This window comes from Brassica oleracea, chromosome C6, assembly GCF_000695525.1.
Source record: "Brassica oleracea var. oleracea cultivar TO1000 chromosome C6, BOL, whole genome shotgun sequence".
Lineage (NCBI taxonomy): Eukaryota > Viridiplantae > Streptophyta > Magnoliopsida > Brassicales > Brassicaceae > Brassica > Brassica oleracea.
The window spans coordinates 13,830,713-13,838,212 of record NC_027753.1 but is presented as its reverse complement, the minus strand read 5'-3'; the positions used below and the strand labels follow the sequence as shown (position 1 = coordinate 13,838,212).

The following is a 7,500-nucleotide window of genomic DNA, read 5'->3' as shown; positions in this document are numbered from 1 at the left end:
TATATTCCGAACGTTTTTTTATAAACGGATCGATCGATGTATATATGTCCAAAAACGCATCGATCGATGAAGTTCCGAGGAAATATCCCGACGAAGTTCTCCCTCGGTATATTCCGAGGAGATTTCCGATAAACTAGTGATCCTCGGAATTTCCTCGGAAATTTGTTTCCTCGGAATTCCGTCGGAAAATTCCGAGGGATTTCCGAGAAAAGAAGAAATTCCGAGGAATTATTTCCGAGGACTTGTTTCGTCGGTATGTCGTCGGAATAACGTTATTCCGACGAAATTCCGACGATTTTTTCCCTCAGTATCCTTGCTGTTTTCTTGTAGTGTCAGTCCTAAATTTCATGGACTCGACCTGGCTAGTTCCTTTAACTATGGAACAAACAGGAGCACCGTCTATATAACCATTGGCTGCTTTCAAAATATCGTGAGCCCGCTCAAAGTAATGGCTACGAACAAACTCTTCAAAGTGCTGCACATTTCATCACACAGCACCGTTTCATAACAATTCAAGAAAACACAAAGTTCTTGACTAGATATTTACCTTTGGTGATTTTCTCATGCCGTAAACCATCGTCCTTAATGACGATATGTATACGTTCTCGCTGTAAACTTTGGAATAAGCCTCGCCTGATGGAGTCCCCTTGGTCCGCTCGTAGGCAGGTTCGTTAAAGTATGGTTTTTGATTCAAGATGAGTGCTTGGATTGAGACGAGAAGCTGTAACATGGTGGACTCCTGTGGTAGCCATTGCTCCCTCGGGTTACCATTCCAGGTACCGAGAAGACTCGAGCATACTTTACCAGAGCTGTATAGATTTGGGTTGATTCTAAGCCCACCAGAATGGTAATGAACCATCTGTCACCAACAAATAAAAATTCAACAATCATCAAGGGCTCAATAACAGAAGACATGTTGAGAAAGTAGTTCTTGAGGGTATTACTGGTGGCACTGAAGGATAGTTATCAGGGAAGTGAATATCAAAAAAGAAAAGACCGTCATGATAAGGAGTCCCCTCTGCTCCAATAATTACAGCTCTCATAAGATCCATTCTTGATTCACAAGCTCGCACAGATATCGTCTCTGTTTGCAACAAAGAAAGAGTAAAGTTTTAATAACAAATGTTGCAAGCATACTGCATTGGTATAAACGTACCAAACCTGGCAAATTATTCTCAAGAAATATCTGAGAAATCCTCAACAGTGTCAAATCTTTTAAAGTGCCGCAGAAAATTAGCTTGAGCCGAAGAAACAACCTCTACAGGAGCTCTAGGATGAGAAGAACTGTTTCTACTTGGTTTTGAAGTTATGTTGCTGCTAGAATTCGGACACCCCCAAGGCTGATCAGTAGTAGACATCCCCATCTCCAGGTCAGCTGGGATATCCTGAGTGCTTAGTAAAACAAAACTCAAGAAGAGCTAAACCCCTAAATCAAAACAAAACCCTAAACACACATAGATAATCGTCACACATCAACGAAACCCTAAGAGAGCAATAGTTCACTTTTTTCCAGGTAAATCAGTAGAATTGAGCAGAAAATTAATCTATTTCTACTCAGTAAAACTGTAAGAACACAATCAGTGATTCATCAGGAACGGATAAAACAAAACCAATCAGCGCAAAAGCAAAGAGAAACAGTAAGTAATAGTAAACAAAGTAAAAGATAATCAAACTTTCCCTAAACAAAAAAAAAAACAGAGATGATCATCGCTCATTAACCCTAAAACCAAAACCCACATAAACCCTGAAACAAAAGCAAAACCCTGAACACACCGAGATGATAATCACGTATTAACGAAGCCCTAAGAGAGCAAAAGATCACTTTTTCCAGGTAAATCAGTAAATTTTGAGCATGGTTAAACAGATTTAACTGTACAAAAGGACAGAAAGATGGAACCTTTTTGTCCACAGCGGGCTCCATTGACGAACTCAAAATCTTGGTATGTTTTATTTCTAAATAAATTTACAATTTATTTTATGGTATTAGTAAAGAAAATATATTCAAAAATATGAAGATAAAAATATGTTGAAAGAAAATTATATTTTGTGATCTATTTGATAATGGTTATCGACTAAAGTATATTATTTTGTTTTGAAATTGCTAAGTTCAAACCAGAATAACAAAAGTGGTTGTGACTAATCGATTCAATAAAAATAGAATAAAAAACCGAATAGTCATGACAAAGTTAATTTAATTGGAATTTAAGCATAAAGTAAAGTTGATGTTCGAGAGAGAAAATGTAAATGCCTGTGTTTGTTTTTATTATCTTGTTTGAAAGAATATATGTTTTCTTGTGAATCTTTCTATTTGGTGAAGATATAATATATAATTTTTTTAGATGGTGGATACTGCTATATTAATAATTGTAGTTATTTTTTCTAGTATGTTACATTTGATGTTTTTGGTTTAATTTTATGGTGCAATATTAATGTAACATAAGGTAACCAAATTTAAACGTGAAATCAAATCTTGTTATATGGTTTGAGTAGTGAATATATGTTTTATTTAGAGAGCATATATATACATATATTATTAAGTATAATATGTGGACGACATTTGAAATTTTAATTAGAGACTGATTTGAATTCAAACGCATGTAATGAAGTTCTGTTCATATATTTTCTTATTTAATTTTTGGTAAGAAACTATCTATGGCGGTGAAACATATTAGGAAATGAGGAAAAACATTTCTATATTTTTTTTGAAAGTTAATACGAAAATTGGAAAAAGTATGTAAATGAAACTGCAAATTGGAACATAAAAACTCCGTTTATTAATTGTAATAATGCTAAATTATAGATGACTTTTCCTAAATATTGGATAACTTATGTTTGGCTAGTCTAAACTGAGATATTGAGTTGTGATAGACGGAACTTTGACCTGAGGATTAGATGTGACAGCGTATTGGTTGAGATCAGAAACAGTTGAGTCTATTTTTTTAGCATAAACCAGGTTGGATGAAAAACCATTTTTGGCTGAGGGATCCCCACTCTATCTAAAGAGTTTAAAGGTGACATCACAGTACCAATATGATGATATCAATTGGCAAATATTTTACGCACTGGAGGTGTACCATTTATTAAAGGTTTAACAAATACGTTGAGTAGTTATGGGTTCCAGAAGTGTCGTTGAGAAATAACCGGCCTGCATCATGGAAATTTAGTTTATAGTAGTGTTTTTTTTGTTTAAAGCAAAACATATCCAAATATAGCGGTCGTCGTTATGTATAGATATGCAAGACATATGACAATATATTCAGTTTTCTTACCTCCAACAACCTTAGAATTGATGCTAGTGAGTAACACTACTTTCAGCTCAGACCCGTAGCTTTCATAGGTTGCCTTGGGATCAAACACAAAGCCATAAACCTCAAAGGAGTGATGCTCTGAAATCATCGTTAGGTTGAATTTCAACTCTCTCTGCATCGTCTTCTTCTCTTTTTGTTGCAAAGCTTCTTCTCAAAACTGTTGTTTCCTTCTTGGTAACAGTGTTAGTTGTTCTGGCTATCGCAGCTGGTGCTAGCTCCAGAATATTATTTGAACCATCAATCTCAGTGGAAGCATCTGATAGTTTCTTGCTGTCCAAGGTTTTGCATAAACCCTTTCTCTCAATCTTATCAATCTTTGAACGAACCTGGAAACAAAGAGGGTGTGAAATATAACAATCAACCAGTGTATGAAAAAGTGGATAAGTTATTCCTAAATGTCAGAGATAAGAATGTTATAGTTTTCTCACCTCCAACTGTCTTGGAAATTATGCTGGTAGCTAGCACAACATTGGGCTCCGACTCATAGCTCTCCAATTTTCTATGGAATGCAAGAGCCAGTCCCTAACACACAGAGTAACATCCCTGTAAGGAAGCAATGATATAGGGCGTCATGAGGGAAAAAATGGCATACCAAGTAGAAGAAAATGACAACAATTATAGAATCAACAATGCAAAGGACCTTTCTATACGTAGAGTTGCCATTATACTATTTTCCGGTAATTGCCGTCGTGTTGAACGTTCTTCTGATTGTACTTAGCTCACCAATAACATCTTCCTAATATGAAAGTGGAGCTCTGTTAATTAAGTAGAGATATGCTTAAGCGATAGTGTAGCTATACAAGGTTAGAGGGGTACCGGGTAGCTGTTTGTTATTGTCAGCTAGCTAAGGGATTGTCTACGAGAAGGCTCATTGCTAATACTTCTTCCTGGAACAAAAAGCAGAAATTCAAAGTAAAGCCTTGATACAAAAGGACATAAAGAAGACTTAAAGTTTAGTTGTAGGCTTGTAGCAAATTTTTTGTCCCTTCAGTGCTTCAGATTTTGCAGCTGCACCACCAGCAAGAACAGCTATGAGCTCGCACAGTCTGTCTAGCAGATCTTGTGGCACTGGATCTCCTTTAATTTGTTGTGTGAACCTTAAGAAAGCTATAAGAAAGGTAACAAAAAAATCCAAGCTTCAAGTTCGATGCTCTAAGCAAAGGCGAAAATGGGTTTCAGTATACCTAATGGGTGAGACGTTGCTGCAAGGGTTTTTCAAAGAGAGATAACCTTAGTGTTTTGGTCTTGGCTTGTGCTTCTCCTAATTCTCATCCTTATCTGAGAAGCCATTAAAGAAGTGGGATTAGATCTGAATCAAAACATAAAGCAATAGATCGAGCATCGACTTTCTCACCTATAACTCAGACTTGGTGATGAAGGAAGGAAGTGTTGAGTTGGGTGAACCTTGTATCATAGAACAACTCACACATACAGTTATCGTTTGACCTATTTTCCAGGACCATTAACTCTGAAGTCAATACACCAGAGCTATATCTTCAAGTACCAGTCAGAAAACAAATCTACATGTGCAAGGAAAAAATATATATCAAGTAGGTTCGTAGATAAAGAAATAGGAAAAAAATGAAGAGATGACAAGTATAAGGCAACCTGTATACAAAGTTAATCTAAGATATCAATCGATTACTTTCAAAATTAAATACAGACACAACCTTCATATGACTTAGATAAAGGAGTTGTCCAACGAAGCAATGGGACATGTAGATTGTGACAGAAAAAAAACTAAGCTTTCAGGGGAAATTTTCAATGGATACTTAAATACACAACATAAGTATGGTGAGTCACACAAATGTGAAGGATTCTTTCCTCTATTCCAAATACAAATCATCTTAAGGTCTAAAGAAAGAGATAATAAAAGAGGAAAAACATGCAATCAACCACTACAAAGGCCACTTTCCTAACTTTTTACTAACAAAAAGACATAAAGAAGAGAAAAGTCATAAAGCTTTGAACGTTATTTGCGAAGCAGTTGTTTACAACAATCATTCGGTCACATTTTTCACAGTGATAAAAATGAACAATTAGAACTTGCGATACAAATCCAAAAAAAATCTAGAGTTAATGGTGAATGTAATATTGACGAAACAATCGACTTACCGTAGGGGCTTTTCGAGTGACATGGTTAGAAAGGCAGATCGTAAAACGATGAGCAGTGGCGAGAATTCCCTATAGGAGATTTAATCGCCATCTGAATATGTTGCTTCTAGGAGATAGTTTGTTTGAGTAAATTGTTTGAGTTGTGATGTGAATGGAAGCGAGAGTCGATATTTATAGATGGAGTTCTAGGCGGTTACAGGGTGAACGAAGAGGTAGATGAAAATCATAATGCACGAAGAGTGGATTAATGAATGGAAAACTCAGAATAAATGTCAGAGCAAAGAGGCAGCGAAGAGGCAGGGAAGAAGAAGAATGACGAAGAAGAAGAATAATTTTGGACTTGACATAATTCTGGGCTTAATAACAAAATTTAATAAAAGCCCAGTTCGTTTGTTTGGGAGTGCCACGTGGCAGAAGAAGCCCATGCTTACTAATGATGTAGATGGCTGCGTGCATCACACAAATCAACTTTATATATAAAGATAAACAAGAGTGAAGATTTCTCTCAATTGCCTTTGTAAAAGGTCTTTTTATTTATTTAATATTTTTAATTATGAATTTTCTTTTCTAAGTTTATAGTTTAAATCATTTAATAACATACTAGGTAACTTATCCTATACGCGAAAATAAATATTTACGAAAAAACTAAATTTTAGCAGTATATTAATATTTAATTTTTTTTAGTTTTATATTTCTATTTTCTTAGTTAAGGCATGTATTTTTGAGTTAGTGGGTTGTGATGTTTTAACATATTTTACTTTACAAAATATTCAACTTTGTCATGATATTTGTTTTTAAAATTCTAATTTGATTTTAATTTGATGTAGCTAGTTTTTATTGATCGTATTGTTATTTTATTTACAGTATCATATATTTTATTTTGGTTTATTATTGGGATTTGTGAAGTTTTTAAAACAAACAAAGCACTTATTAAATTTATGAACTAAAAAAACTGAAATATAAATGTTATTTGTTTAAGAGAAATCTAAAATTGCATTACTTAATATATAACAGTACATTATAAAGTTATCAATTAAATTGAAGATTTATCATCAAAATCAAAGTTGTTAACGTAAAACACCAACAAAGTTTTTTTTATATTTAAAATTACATAAATATAAGAGAAATTCTCTTAAAAGACACCAAATGAGTTTTTTTTTAACAAAATAGCACAGAAAGGGGAAAATGACCAAACTATTTTCATTCAAGAGGTAAAAGATCTTTTTACCCCTACTTTCTACATATATAAATATAAATAATTTTTTGAATAAAAAAACGTAAAAATTTTATTATTTTTTAAATAATATGTTTTTCAATTCAAACTTTTCGATTTTTCAAAATTTTATTTTGAAATCCAAAAATTCTTTTTGAAATTATTTTTTTAAAATTATATTAAATTATAAATTTTATTAAAGAAAAAACAACCTAAACCGTACCTCCCAAAACTCTACCCACCCTTCAAACCTAAATCTTAAATCTAGACTAGTTAACATTAATGGTATAAGTGTCTACTTACCTCTTTAATGATGCATTTTGGTCATTGTGCTATTGTGTGCTATATTTATGATAAAAATATTTCAGTGCTATCTTAGAGAAATTTTCTAAATATAATCTCAATTAGAACTACTTAATGTTTTAAAAAAAATTCATATAAACTACATATTTGGTTTTTTTTTTGTGAAATCAACACTAAGTGAAAATTATATAAATCACATTCTAAATAGAAATCTTGTTTGTGGTAGATTAAAAAATAAAACCAAATAGATATTAGATATTTTAACATCAACAATTTTATGAAACCAAATACAATTGCTATATGGTACAACACACACACTGGTGTCTACTACCGCTCTTTTCTAAGTAAATAATTTATGAAGATAGGAATCAAGCACGCATGCATAGATCACTATTCCGCGCACTGGAGCTCATTCTACATATGCAATTTTTACATACCACCACAATGAAATTAAACTCACCCTGAGTCTAGGTTTCAATCTTCCACATCTCGAAAATACTTCACCAAGTACGTTAACATCCAACGCACACCAATGACACCAAACTTAATTACCCAAGCACA

The 7,500-nt window shown here is 33.5% G+C and overlaps 1 long non-coding RNA gene and 1 pseudogene across 2 annotated transcripts; both read right to left on the bottom strand.

Moving 5' to 3' along the window:
• Nucleotides 1-1,364, bottom strand: part of LOC106297540 — a 6,428-nt pseudogene extending 5,064 nt beyond the window's left edge.
• Nucleotides 1,365-2,975: 1,611 nt separating this feature from the next.
• LOC106299012 lies at nt 2,976-5,744 on the bottom strand. Of its 2 annotated transcripts, XR_001261645.1 has the most exons (8): nt 5,424-5,744; nt 4,663-4,828; nt 4,493-4,586; nt 4,125-4,415; nt 3,949-4,044; nt 3,737-3,851; nt 3,270-3,634; nt 2,976-3,145 (listed from the first exon to the last, which is right to left on the bottom strand). It is a non-coding gene; the product is annotated as an uncharacterized LOC106299012 (long non-coding RNA). The 2 variants fall into 2 exon arrangements; XR_001261644.1 differs by lacking the exon at nt 2,976-3,145 and having other exon boundaries at nt 3,200-3,634.
• Nucleotides 5,745-7,500: the final 1,756 nt, after the last annotated feature.